General features: G+C 37.6%; 1 protein-coding gene across 3 annotated transcripts in view; it reads right to left on the bottom strand.

Annotated features, from left to right (window-relative positions):
* Positions 1-14,622, bottom strand: part of ZNF521 (zinc finger protein 521) — a 307,230-nt gene that overhangs the window by 125,835 nt on the left and 166,773 nt on the right. The gene's annotated exons all lie outside the window — the stretch shown is intronic.

The following is a 14,622-nucleotide window of genomic DNA, read 5'->3' as shown; positions in this document are numbered from 1 at the left end:
TTCATATCATATTGAACAGTCTAAACCATTTGTCATTTTACACAACAGTCCTGTGAAGTGAATAGAGCAGCATTTATTATAAATTCTGGTATCATACATAAAGAAACTGAGGCCAAAAGAAGTAGAAAGATTTGCCTGATGTAAAAGTGCCCCACAGCTGAGAAGAGAAATAAGCTCTCTTGATTCTAAATGCTAGGCTCTAAAATAAAGCAGCCTTTATGATCTTACATCTTTATTATTGCGTTCCCCCATATGGCTCAGTACGTATTAGCTGAACCCAATCAAGTATTGGTTACATTTTCCAGAATACAGTTACATAAATTCCTTTATGATGAAACTTGATATTTACAATTAAAACCATCTTAGAAAACAAAACAAACCATTATGAAACAATTCATTTTTAAAATCTCCCAAACATGAAAAATGACGATTGTAAAATCACATCAATGACCATTTGTTAAGGCAATCTTGCAGAATTATCATTTCATCACACTCACATAAAGTTGTTTTACTAACAGTGGCAATAGGGAATATCAGTATGTAAACTGCAATTAAATTTTAAAAACTCAATAAAATCAAAGTTAAGCACAAAAATTTACTGTCATTTCATTAGTGATTAAAACTATAATGTCATTAATGTAAAGTTTCTTAATTATTTTCACAACGTAATATTTGTATCTGCAGCAGAAAATGGTATTCCTTTGTAAAGCACAGAAGTGCAGGCATACTTCTAATGGAAGCTTTCTAAATAAGCTTTGTACATTAGGCATATTGTGAATTGAGTGTGCTGAATCTAAATCTAACAGGGACTTGAAAAACCCTGATCACTGAGGAAGATTTACTGTGCTGAGCTGTTTACAAGATGCTTTTGATGGTGACATATAGAGCAACATGTGTTGCGTAAATAACATCTATTCCTTTTTTAACAATATTTCCCTTTAGAACTAGTTAGAAAATATTTCTTACTCCCAGATGGCCTACATTACATATTGTTTATTAGCATACTTCTAGCATTATTCCTGATATGTGACCTTGCTGAAAAACAAAGAGACATAAACTTAATGGCTAGTCTTTTCTCTTGTTAGCACAGTAAAACATACAACATGTCGAAAACTGTCTCCAAAAATGATGACTGATGAATATGTTGGCGCAGTATACTGGGCCTTTCTTTCCTGGTCTGATAATAAAGAATAAAAATCACTTGACAAACCAAAATAATAAAATACTAGCACTTACTACTACCTTCAAAATGAACTGACACATCTGAAGATCTATGTGTACGTTTTCCTTTATCATTGAAAGAAAATGCTTTTATCACTGCTGATCATTTGAATACTAGACAGTATTAAAAATGTTATGTTTTTTTTTTCTCTTTTTAACAAAGTCGTATTCTTATCTAAAAGCTCCTAAATTTGGGGCTAGATGAAATAAGAATTTAATGTGATCCAAAACAATGTACCATTGTTACAGAGTGGGGTCCCCCCAAATCCCCAGAGCCTGTGGGTTGGAGGATGGTGAAAGGGACAGCTTTCAAGATGCCTTTGCATATCTATGGCTAGTAGCTAATGGCTTAGTTATGCAAATAGCTTTGGTTCTTCCAAGGCCCCAAGGAGATGGGAGGGGTTCTGACCACAGAATGGTGAGCAAAGAGCATATGGGGCCCACGCAAATTTCTGTAAATGGTCAGAACCGGTTACTATGCCTACTGCGTCACAGGCCGCAGTCAGGGATTTAAAAATAAGGCAGCAGCCATTTTCGGGAGAGTAGAGGAGAGCCATATGGTTTAGAGAGAGAGTAGAGGAGATCCACAAGGTTTGGAGAGAGAGAAACGAAGGAAAGAGTTCCACACGGTTTACAAGGAGGTAGAGAAGGGAGAACCATGTGGCTTTGAAAGGGAAGAGGAGAGAACCATGGGCGATACAGTGCAACATGGCACAGGTTTTCCTGGACTGTTATACAGAGGCTGATGACATCGTACCCCAGATCCTGGAGGAGACAGCTGACAGATAAGGGATGGGGAATCTCTGGGCATGGTTTTGGTTTGTAGCCATTTGGGGAGCAAGGGAAGTGCTAGGTCCCGTGGGAGAACAGGGCTCTGAGCTGAAGTGCTCACTGCCCTCCCCAGGTTGGAATACTGTAAAGAAAGACCTGTTTTCCTCAACACTAGTTGTTGGGTTTTACACCGAGGCGCCACGTGAAAGAACTCCCTTTCACTCTGTAACACCATGATCTTAAAATGCTGTAGCCTGAACTTCACCACACTGCATCTCACATTCCCCAAATACAAAAACAATGATCTGTAAATTGGGATGTTTATGGTTTTTAAAAAAAAAATCATGGTATAATATTTAATATTACCCTCATTAAAAAAATAAGTTTAAATGACCTTTAAAGTATCCCTTATTATAATTATAGACTTATAGAAAAATATTTTGAGACCCCCCGCGCCCCACCCCCATCCACTTGTACACCATCTTTCAAGAAAGTGATTTATAACCTCTGAACACAGTTGGCGTTGGGAAGTTCTTTCTCTTTGTAGGTAAATCCATTCCAGCTCTGTACCACTGAGTTTATGAAGAAATTCTCTCTAATTGTAGGCTTAAATTTGCTCTTCTGCTACTTTCACCAATTGGTCCTAACTCTGCACTATGGAGCTATAAAGCACAGGTCGGATCCCTTATCTAAGACGACAGTGACATTAAACCCCCTTTCAGACTGGGAAGAGAAGAATGGTGTAAGTAAGAAATGCTCTGAAAAACTTTCACCGTCCTGGTTACCTTCTTCCAGGTCAACCTACTAACAAATAAAACGAGTTCAGTTCAGTACTCCAGGGCTGAAGTACTCCAGTGGTGACCTGACCCTGGCAGGGTAGAGGAGGCCTGACACTTGCCTTAGGACAATTACTTGCATTTATATAAAAGACAATACAAACAAAAAAAGTGAAGTGAAATCATCTCTCTTAAAAGCAGATAAAAGTAGAAACAGAACTTCCATTGTTTGGGCCCCAGATTGGCCTTTATCAACGCTTAAGTTGTCAATTGACTTGAAATGCTAATTTGGTACAATTTTTAAAAGAGACTTTTTCATTAGCCTTTTTTAATGTGCTACTTGGGAGTGGGGTTGTCATTTCCTGATTGTTCTCTTTTGTTTTCTGATACTGATAGATGTAATTATCAAGGATACAACTTTTTCCTAGCACCTCATTATTTTTGATTGATTTTGAGAACAATTTAAATGTGCCTTTTTGACATTCTTGTTTTCAGTTATACTCTGGTTAAGGTACTCAGAGTCTTTCAGAAAAGAGCATCTCATAAATTAAAAAAAAATGATTAGAATCTTTAATAATGTATACTTAAAAGAAAAACATTATTCTGACTAATCCCTACCTCCCTCCACTCAATCTATATTCCATTAGGACTTAGGCCTCACATTTTGCCTCAACAAATTAAAAAAAAATAATACTTTGTACTTGTAAATTGCTTTCTAAAAGAAAAAAAAACTGAGTATAAAAAAAAAATCAATGAATCCATAGTAATCCTCAAAAACAGAAAAAGAAAAAAACCTCAGCTGCCACTATTGGAGGGAACTATTACATGAATTTCTTGTTCTGAAAATTGGTAATTAAAGGAACAGAGCATCAGCCTTTTAGGAGAAAGTGTAGTATTCAATACATGCCTATTTGATGAAGGAAAGCTTTTCTTTATTGAACACTGTCAGTAGAGAGGATGACAGAATTAGAAATTCACTACCTGCAATGCCAAATAAAGTGATCCAGGATAATCATTAATGGATGCTAAAATTATTAGAACAAAGGTTGTTCTGAGATACTCAATTTTCATCTTTGATAACTGGAAATAGATGTATCTTTCCACTAGATTTATCTGGTAGTAGTCACCATAACCAGACCAGTTTGCTTACTCTTACTAATAATGGAACAACCTGACATGTGTCTGAAAATGCGATGCAATATGGAGTATTCTTATATAAAATGTGTATCTGAAACTAATTAAGCCTTTTCAGGAAAAGAAATATTAGAGGAATATGTATTACTTTGATAAAGAAAGAATTACACAAATCTAGAATGTTCTTCAACACATATCAAGAATACTCTTGGCCTGCCATATTCAAAAAGTCAATGTCGTGAGGTGGGGTAAATGATGGAGGGGAGAAAGTAGATTATTCTAAGATGAAAGACACCAAAAAGTCTTAACTGATAAATGTATGAGTGAATATAATGTGTGATCTTAATTTGAAGAGAAAACAACTATAAAAAGATTTTTTAAAAATTGGGGAAATTTGAGTATCAGCTGGTTAATAGGTGATATTGGGGAAATATTGTGTTAGATTTGATAATGGTATTATGGTCATGTGGGCAAACACCCTTTTTGTTAGGAGATACGTTCTGAATATCTAGGGATAAAGTATCATTATGTTTGTAATTAACTTTCAAGAGATCCAGAAAGAAGTGGTCACCTATGATAATTCAAATATGGCTAAATGTTAACAATTATTAAATCTAAGTATATAGTTGAATATTTTCATAACAAAAAGTGGGAATAAGTGGATAATTCATAATACTTAGATTTGGTGGTTTCCTTAAACATTTAACCTAACCTGTTATAACCCCATCCTTTCTATTCATGTTATACCCCTGCACTTAGTGTGCACCAAAAATAATTTGTGCTTAGTTGTTATAAGTAGTTTGCAAACATTTTTAAACTTTTGAGGTTTTTTTTTCAAATCTAATGTATAAATTATAAGAAGCCAGGAACCAAAGCTTCCCTCCATTTCTATAACACATTAATAATTTCCTACAATTTGATGCTTTATAGCCTATAAAGAACTCATATGCATAAAATTCACATGTAAAAAAACTGTGAAAATAAAAGAGGAATAATCCTTACTAACAGATTAAGTAACCTGTCCCAAGTCATGCAGGTTGTGCATACCATAACGAATGTTAATATTCTACCCTGCCTCCCACCCAAGGGTTTTAACACAGTTTATACTCTGATCATCTGCAGGCAAATTTACAATTGCATTTTAGGTAAATTTTGAATGAATGCTCTCCTTAGAATTATGTAGTGCTTTGGTCTGTGAGAATGCCAGGGATGGTATAAGAATAGCTTAATACCAGTGAAGGAACTGTTTCCGGCCTTCTTCATCTTAGGCTCCTCGTCCCAGACCCTGACGAAGATCCACAGGGTAGAACTGGCTTCCCAAAGTCATCTAGTTTACGTCAAGATTTTCTCTTTGCTCTCACTGTCCTGCAATTTTACTGCCATGTTTTTAATCATATTTTTATGTTTATTTGTCCTGCTTGATACTGAAAAAACAATTTCAATCTGAGAGCTCATGTCTGTTTCTCCTGAAAATTTATAGCAATCATGTCTTCAGTTTTTACATATCTTACACTCTCTGTTAACTTCTACTGGAATACTGATTGGACATAGATTGGAGTCTTTCATTCTATCTTCCATGTATCTTAACTGCTTTTTCAAGCATATTTTAAAAATTAGTTTGTCCTCCACATTCTAATCTAGATGATTTTCTCCACACTCTCAACAAACCGTTGATTTTTCTCTCCACTGGTGTCCAGTCCGGAGTTTATCCTATCAAAGCTTTTATTTCAATAACTATTTTTCATCTTTAACATTTCTAATTTTAAACACTTATTCTTGTTTAATTTCTACTTGGGTTTGCTTTTATTATGTCACTCTTTTTAGTGGAAATCACTTTCTGAACTTCTAAACATACTTATTTCCAAGTCTTTGTCAGTTTATTCTATATAATTAATTTCTTCTGGAGTGGAATCTTGGTTTCATAGCAGTTAGGTTTTGTTTGTTTGTTTGCTTTTACTAGCATTAGATTCATTCACATATTTTGGAATCTTGGTTCCTGGCTACTAAACCAGGCTAGGTCTCACAGAGGCATTTCCTGTGTATCTTGCTGTGATGAAGGCATATAGGTGACATTGTGAGTTGAACCACAGACCTGGCATATGGCAAATTCAGTTTTAAGTCTCTAAGCTGTATCTTGCTTCTTATACCTTTAACTCTCCAGCTGTAAAGTCCTAGTCCTGGGAATTGATCAACAGCATTATTTTCCCTCCAGCCTCTAGAGAAGTTCCTCCCTAGGCCCTGCTTTAAGTAGAAGGTCTGACTTTGTCCCATAGATATTAAACTCCTGTTACCACTTCTTTCTTCTGGAACAGAGTCCAACAGACCCTGGCTTCAGGCCTGATAACCACTTAGTCTGTAAATTTGGTTTGTGAATCTCAAAGATGGAAAATTGTTTTGAACTTGACTAAGTCCATTTGGTTTTCTATCTCTCTATCTTATCTATTAGTGCTATATGTTTGGAGCAACAAAGCATGACAGTACAGAGCCATTTTTTCCAGAATGTCCCACAGCCCTCAGCAACAAGACCCCCCCGCCCAGTGTCACTAATCCCAAACTTAGGCAGTGGCTATCAAGGAAGAGCCAGTCCTAGACTTGGTCAGGACCTTTAAAATTAGGATGTTTTACAGCTATAAAATATCCATTCCAAAAATACTGAGCAGTCTCAGTAGGAAAGCAACTTTAGGATCCTCTTTCTGCATTAGTTGCTATTTAGTAGCTTCATCATTTAGTTGTGTGACAAATCATTTAATGACCCTGAGTCTTAGTTTCCTTCCCTGTAAATTAAAAATAATAAACTTTACATCTTAATATGAGAAGTGAGAACCACAGAAAACTGCTTAGTACTATGCCTGCCATGTAGCATGCCTGCATTAAACAGTAAGTACCTTTATTACTCATTATTTGATGGGTAATTATGGGAATGGAATAGAATGGAATACTATATAAACTGTCTGACAACATCGCTGCATGTCAAAGATTAGTTCTCACTCTTTTATGTGGACTTTGAAACACACTAAAATGTCTTTAAACTAGAATCTACTAATTTAGATTTATGACAGTAAACAAGGGGTAAACAATGTTTGTTAAATAAAGCTTTCAAAAATTAACAACAAAGAATATCAAAAGCTGGGAACAGAGTTGAGGAGTGACAGGAAATAAGGCAGAGCATGTAAAATGTTTCAGCTTAGAAGGAAGATGGCAGAGGACTGAGTGTAGGCTGCGCTTGCTAACTCCCAAAAATGGTCTGGAGTTTCGGCTAATTGTGGACAAAGCATCTCAGTTACCATCTGGATAAAGGCAGGAGTTGAGCCCTGGCGCTGCTGGTGGCAGAGGAGCCCGCCTCGGAGTGACCTGTCTGGTGAGGATCATGGAGGAGACCTGGGAGAGAGAGGAGTTCTCTCTGGCTTGGCTCCCAGGGCAGAGGCTGGCTGCGCATAGAGATTTTTCAATGCCCCTAGGCTTCCCCAGAGAGGAGTTGGGGTGGAGATCAAGGCTGTGCCTGATGGCAGAGATGAGGCAAGGAGCAGCGTATTTTTTTGTGTGTTTTTTCTTTTCTGTTTTTTTAAAAATTTTATTTGTTTTTTGTTGACCAGGGAGGAAAGGCTAGGGGCGGGACAAGATTCTTGAGGAGTGCACGCACAGGAGCACATCCTGGGCCTCAGGGCCCCAGCTGCACACAGGAGCAGGGGTGCCTTTGGCCCACCACCCTGTCTGGAACTGAGCGCACTCCTGAGGGTGCATTTGGCCCACCCTTCCCGGGCTGCATGCTTGAGGAGATGGATTCAGCCAGCCCGCCCACCTGCCCTGAGCTGAGCCCGGAACAGGGGCATATTTGGCCCACTAAGCCTCCCCAGCTGCACTCTCACAGGGGCGCATTTGGCCTGAACAGGCTGCACACATGTTGGGGCGCATGCAGCCTGCCCTCCCCAGGCTGCAGCCGAAGGAGGATGAGTGAACTAGAGGCTCTTTGGAAAAGTTTTGGGCGCTGGTTTTGGAGAAAGAGCTGGGGGAGCAGTGGACTGGATCCCAGTGCAGGCTCATCCCCAGTGCTACTGGAGAAATCTCTTAAGCAAACTACTCCCCTCCAAATGGCATCAGCCAGAAGGTGAACAGCAGCCCCTCCTAGAGAATTTATTCGGCCACGCCCCCCATGGTGCTTAAGTCTGACTGCAGATTACAGTGTGACTAGAGCAAAAAACAACAGAAAGAAATAGACACAGGCAGTTGAACACTAGTAGGCTTGAATAGCCCACTTAGATTCAGAGTGGGACACCAGGGACAGATCCAGAAAGAGAAGAAAGCGGAAAAAAAAAAACCAGATTCCACAGAGATGAATCCCACTGAGATCTTCTACAGGAATTTTCTGTCTCCTGCTCTCTATACATCCTTTTTAATACTGGATCATTTGCAGTTGATACAATGATTGAGGGTGGGGGATATCTTTGGGAATGTGGGATTCTTGCCTGCACTTGTGGTTCTGTTTTAGCAGCAGCTCAACAACTGTTTATTAGACGAGGTGGACAGAGTGACTCTCAGTCAGCTAATTGGAGGGAAGGACTCACCAAAGAGCAACACAACAACAACCAAAACCAAAATACCACCAGAGAGTCGAAATAGAGGCATAAAGAGCACCCCAAGAGCATCAAGTTGGGAGATTAAGGAGCCTGCACCACTGAATCCCACAGGATTCCTACTACAGAAGGTCACATCACAAAGGCAGGAAATAAAAGTAGATCAACCTAAGAAGCATAAACAAACAAGAAAAGCCACTGAAAGTGGGGAGGCAAAGAAAAAACACACCATTGAAAGGAAAGGAAGATTACCAGAAGGACGGAGAGATGAAATAAGAGGCAAGCAAACTATCAGACATGAAATTCAAGAAAACAGTAATGTGGAAGCTCAATAAACTTGACAAACTCAGAGAAAACTAAAACAAACTCCAGGGGAACTACAAAGAACTCCAGGGAAACTACAAGGACCTTACTGAGAACTATACCAGCATGAAAAAGGATATAGAAATTATCAATAAGAGTCAGGAAGAAATGAAGAATACAATTTCTGAACTGAAGAACACAGTAGAAAGAATCAAAAGCAGGCTAAATGAAGCAGAGGATCAAATCAGTGACTTAGAGGGCAATGCAGAAAAAAATTCCTGGAAAGTGCAAGAAAATGAAAAAAGACTGAAGAAGAAGGAAGACAGTTTAAGAGAACTTTCAGGACAACATGAAACATAATAATATCCATATCATAGGAATACCAGAAGGAGAAGAGGAGCAAGGGATAGAAAACCTGATTGAAAAAGTAATGACGAAAAACTTCCTGAACATAAGGAGAGAAAAAAATCTCACAAGTACAGGAAGAACAGAGAGTTCCAATGAAGATGAACTCAAGGAGGCCCACTCCAATGCACATCATAATTAAAATGGAAACATTCAAAGACAAAGAGAGAATCCTAAATGCAGCAAGAGAAAAACAGCAAATAACATACAAGGGAGCCCCAATAAGGCTTTCAGCTGATTTCTCAATGGAAACACTACAAGCCAGAAGGGAATGGCAAAAAATATTTCAAGCAATGAAAAACAAAGGCCTACTCTATCCAGCGAAATTGTCATTCAGAATAGAAGGACAGAGAAAGTGTTTCCAGGACAAAATAAAACTGAAAGAGTTCATTAGATCCAAACCACTGTTATATGAGATGTTAAAGGGACTGGTTTAAAAAAAAAAACAGAAGCTAGGGAGATGAAACAAAGGCAAACTAAATAGGCAACGAGAGGGAAAGAGGAACTGTGGGTACGGGAAGCATATTGGGGGGAGGTCAACAGGGAGGGGGAATGGGGAAAGGGAGGGAGATGATATAGGAATTGGGGATCAAGGTAGGAGGGAATGGAATAGACAGAGAGAGGTTGGGAGGAACTGTATGCACAACTAATGGACATAATCTAAAAGGGGGGGACAACTGGAGGGAGGGGGGCCACCGGGTGGAGGGGAGCAGAGGGAAGGGAAATTGGCACAAATGTAATAATTTAATCAATAAAACACATTAAATCATTTAAAAAAAAAAAAAAAAAAAAAGAAAAACAAAGGCCTACAACCAAGGCTACTCTACCAAGCAAGGCTCTCTTTCAAAATGGAAGGTGAAATAAGGAGTTTCCCAGAAAAGGAAGACTAAAAGAATACATCTCCACCAAACCAGCACTGCAAGAGATGCTAAAGGGAATGCTTTAGAAGAAGAAGAAAAAGAGAGAGGGAGAGGAACACAGGTACAAAGGGAAAAGCCACAATGAATAATACCTATAAATAATAACCCTAAATGTAAGCAGAATGGATACAAAAACATGACCCATATATATGCTGTCTACAACAGACAACCTCAAAACAAAAGATCTACACAGACTACAAGTGAAGGGATGGAAAAAATTATTTCAAGCAAATGGACATAAAAAAAAGCTGGACTAGCAATACTTAAATCAGACAAAATAGATTTCACAACAAAGGCCGTGAAAAGAGACAAAGAAGGACATTTCATAATACTTAAAGGAACAATCTATCAAGAAGATATAACCCTTAGAAACATATATGCACCCAATATAGGAGCTCCCAAATATATAAAGAAAATCTTGGAGGACTACAAGAAGGATATCAACAGCAACATACTCATAGAAGGGGAATTTAACACCCCATTGTCAACAATGGACAGATCTTCAAAACAAAGAAACACTAAGAATATTGAGGCATTGAACAATACTCTAGCAAATGGACTTAGGTGATATACATAGAATTTTTTGCCCCAAAGAAGCAAAATATACATTCTTCTCAAGTGCACATGGAACATTCTCAAAGACAGACCACATGATAGGACACAAAACAAGCCCCAACAAATTCAAGAAAACTGAAATTATATCAAGCATCTTCTCAGATCACAATGGCTTGCAACTGAAAATGAACCTCATGGAAAAAATGCAAAGACATTCAACCTCATGGAGAATGAATAACATGCTATTAAATAATGAATGGGTTAACAATGACATCAAGAAAAAAAATCAAAAAGTTTCTGGAACAAATGATAAGGAATACACAATAACCCAAAACCTATGGGACACAGTGAAAGCAGTCCTGAGAGGTAAGTTTATAGCAATACAGGCTTACCTAAAAAAGAGAGAACAAACTCAAATAAAAAATCTAACCCTATAGCTACAAGAACTAGAGGAACAACAACAAACAAAGCCCAGAACAAGAAGGAAGGAAATCATCAAGATCAGAGCAGAATTTAGCAACATAGAGACTAAACAAACAATTCAAAAGATCAACAAAACCAGGAGCTGGTTCTTTGAAAAGATAAACAAAATTCACAAACCTTTAACCAGGCTCATCAAGGAAAAAAGGGAGAGGACCAAAATAAACAAAATCTGAAAGGAAAGAGGAAAGATCACAACTGATGCCACAGAAATACAAAGGATTGTGAGAAACTACTATGGAAAATGGTATAACAAGAAGTTTGACAACCTAAATTAAATGGACAAATTTCAAGAAACATACAATCTTCCAAAACTGAATCAAGAAGGAGCAGAAAGCCTGAATAGATCAATAACTAGTGAAATTGAAGCAGTAATCAAAAAACTCCTGGCACACAAAAGCCCTGGACCGGATGGCTTCACAGATGAATTTTACAAAACATTTAGGGGAGAACTAACTCCTATCCTTCTCAAACTATTCCAAAAAATACAAAAAGAGGGAAGACTTCCAAATTCTTTCTATGAAGCTAGTATTACCCTAATTCCAAAACCAGGTCAAAACACAACTAAGAAAGAAAACTACAGGCCAATATCATTGATGAACATAGATGCTAAAATCCTCAACAAAATATTGGCAAACTGAATCCAGCAACGCATTAAAAAGATCATACACCACAATCAAGTGGGATTCATCCCAGGGATGCAAGGATTGTTTAATATTTGCAAATCAATAAATGTAATACACCACATAAACAAAATGAAAGACAAAAATCACATGGTCATGTCAATAAATGCTGAAAAAGCATTTGATAAAGTACAACACCCATTTATGATGAAAACTCTCAGCAAAATGGGAACAGAGGGCACATACCTCAACATAATAAAGGCCATATATGAGAAACCTGAAGTCAACATCATATTCAATGGGCAAACTAAAAGTATTCCCTCTAAGATCAGGAACAAAACAAGGATGTACACTCTCTCCACTCCTATTTAACATAGTTTTAGAAGTTCTAGCTACAGCAATCAGGCAAGAAAAAGAAATAAAAGGCATCCAAATTGGAAATGAGGAAGTAAAACTGTCATTATTTGCAGATGACATGATAGTGTACATAGAAAACCCTACAGATTCCATGAAAAAACTACTTGACCCAATAAGTAAATCTGGCAAAATATCGGGGTACAAAGTCAATATTCAGAAATCAAAAGCATTTCTCTTTACCAACAATAAAATATCAGAGATAGAAACTAGAAAAAAATCCCATTTACTATAGCAACAAGAAAAATAAAGTACTTAGGAATAAACTTAACCAAGGAGGTAAAAGACCTGTATTCAGAAAACTACATGATACTGAAGAAAGAAATTAAGGAAGATACAAACAAATGGAAGCAAATACCATGTTCATGGATGGGAAGAATCAACATCATTAAAATGTCCATACTACCCAAAGCAATTCATAGATTCAGTGCAATCCTTATTAAAATACCAATGACATATTTCACAGACCTAGAACAAATACTTCAAAGATTTATATGAAACCAAAAAAGACCCTGAATAGCCACAGCAATCCCAAGAAAGAAGAATCCAGCAGGAGGAATCACAATACCTGATGTCAAACTATATTACAAAGCCACTGTAATCAAAACAATCTGGTACTGGAATAAGAACAGACATATAGATCAATATAAAAGAATAGAGAGCCCAGAAATAAACCTAGGTTTATGTGGTCAACTAATATAGGACAACAGGGGAAGGGACATAAAATGGAATGAAAAGAATCTCTTCAACAAATGGTGCTGGGAGAACTGGACAGGGACATACAAAAAAAAAAAAAGAAAGAAAGAAACTAGACCACCAACTTACATGATACAGCAGAATAAACTCAAGATGGATCAAAGACTGAAATGTAAAGCACGACACCATAAAAGTCCTAGAGGAGCCCTGGCTGCTCTGGCTCAGTGGATTGAGCATTGGCCTGTGAGCCAAGTGTCGCTGGTTCGATTCCCAGTCAGGGCACATGACTAGGTTGCACGTCAGGTCCCCTGTTGGGGGCGCGAGTGAGAGGCAACCACACAGTGATATTTCTCTCCCTCTCTTTCTCCTATCCCCTCTCTCTAAAAATAAACAAACAAATAACTAAATTATTTTAAAAGAAAAAAAAGTCCTAGAGGAAAACATAGGGAAAAAAATTTCAGATATCTGACATAGCAATATTTTCACAAATATATTTCTTAAGGCAAGAGAAATAAAGGAAAGAATAAACAAATGGGATTACATCAAACTAAAGAGTTTCTGCTCAGCAAAAGAAAACATCAGCAAGATGAAAAGGGAACCAACTGTGTGGGAAAACATATTTGCCAATGATATGTCAGACAAGGGATTGATCTCCAAAATATATAAAGAACTTATATGACTCAACACCAAGAAGACAGACTATCCAATTAAAAAATGAGCAAAGGAACTGAACAAACACGTCTCCAAAGAGCACATACAGAGAGTCCATAGGCATAGGAAAGAATGTACAGCATCAATAGCCATCAGAGAGATGCAAATAAAAACCACAATGAGATACCACTTCACACCAGTCAGAATGGCCATCATCAACAAATCAACAAACAACAAATGTTGGTGAGGATGTGGAGAAATGGGAACCCTAGTGCACTGTTGGTGGGAATGCAGACTGGTGCAGCCACTATGGAAAAGAGTATGGAATTTCCTCAAAAAACTAAAAATGGAACTGCCTTTTGAACCAGCGATTCCACTGCTAGGACTATACCCGAAGAATCCTGAAACCCCAATTCAAAAGAACCTATGCACCCCTATGTTCATAGCAGCCCTGTTTACAATAGCCAAGTGCTTGAAACAGCCTAAGTGTCCATCTGTAGATGAGTGGATCAAAAAACTGTGGTACATTTACACAATGGAATACTATGCAGCAGAAAGAAAGAAGGAAGTCCTACCATTTGTGACAACATGGATGGAACTAGAGAGAATAATGCTTAGTGAAATAAGCCAGGCAACGGAAGATAAATACCATATGATATCACCTAATACAGGAAACTAATGAACAACACAAACAAACGAGCAAAACTGAACCAGAGGCATGTAAACAAGAAGGAGACTAACAGTGACCAAGTGGCGGGGAGGTCGGGGGGGGAGGGGGAATGGGGGTAAGAAGAGAAAGGGTCTAATCAAGGAACTAGTATAAATGACCCTTGGACATGGACAACAGGGTGGTGATTGACTGTGGAAGAAAGGGGGGGAGAAATGGAGGAAAATGTGGAACAACTGTAATAGAAAAACAATTAAAAAAATAAAATACATAAAATTAAAAAAATAAAATACATAAAATTAAAAAAAATTTTTTTTAAATGTTTCAACTTAGGAAAGGGGAAAAAGCTGTTTTCAAGCTATAGCAACATACATGACCATTTTAAGAACAAGTATATTACTTACAAATGTCACATACGTATATTTAAGATCAGTA

The sequence above is a fragment of the Furipterus horrens genome, unplaced genomic scaffold (genome assembly GCF_987537825.1).
Source record: "Furipterus horrens unplaced genomic scaffold, mFurHor1.1.pri manual_scaffold_8, whole genome shotgun sequence".
Lineage (NCBI taxonomy): Eukaryota > Metazoa > Chordata > Mammalia > Chiroptera > Furipteridae > Furipterus > Furipterus horrens.
Note: the sequence above shows the minus strand (reverse complement) of the source record. Positions and strands in the feature narration are given on the sequence as shown.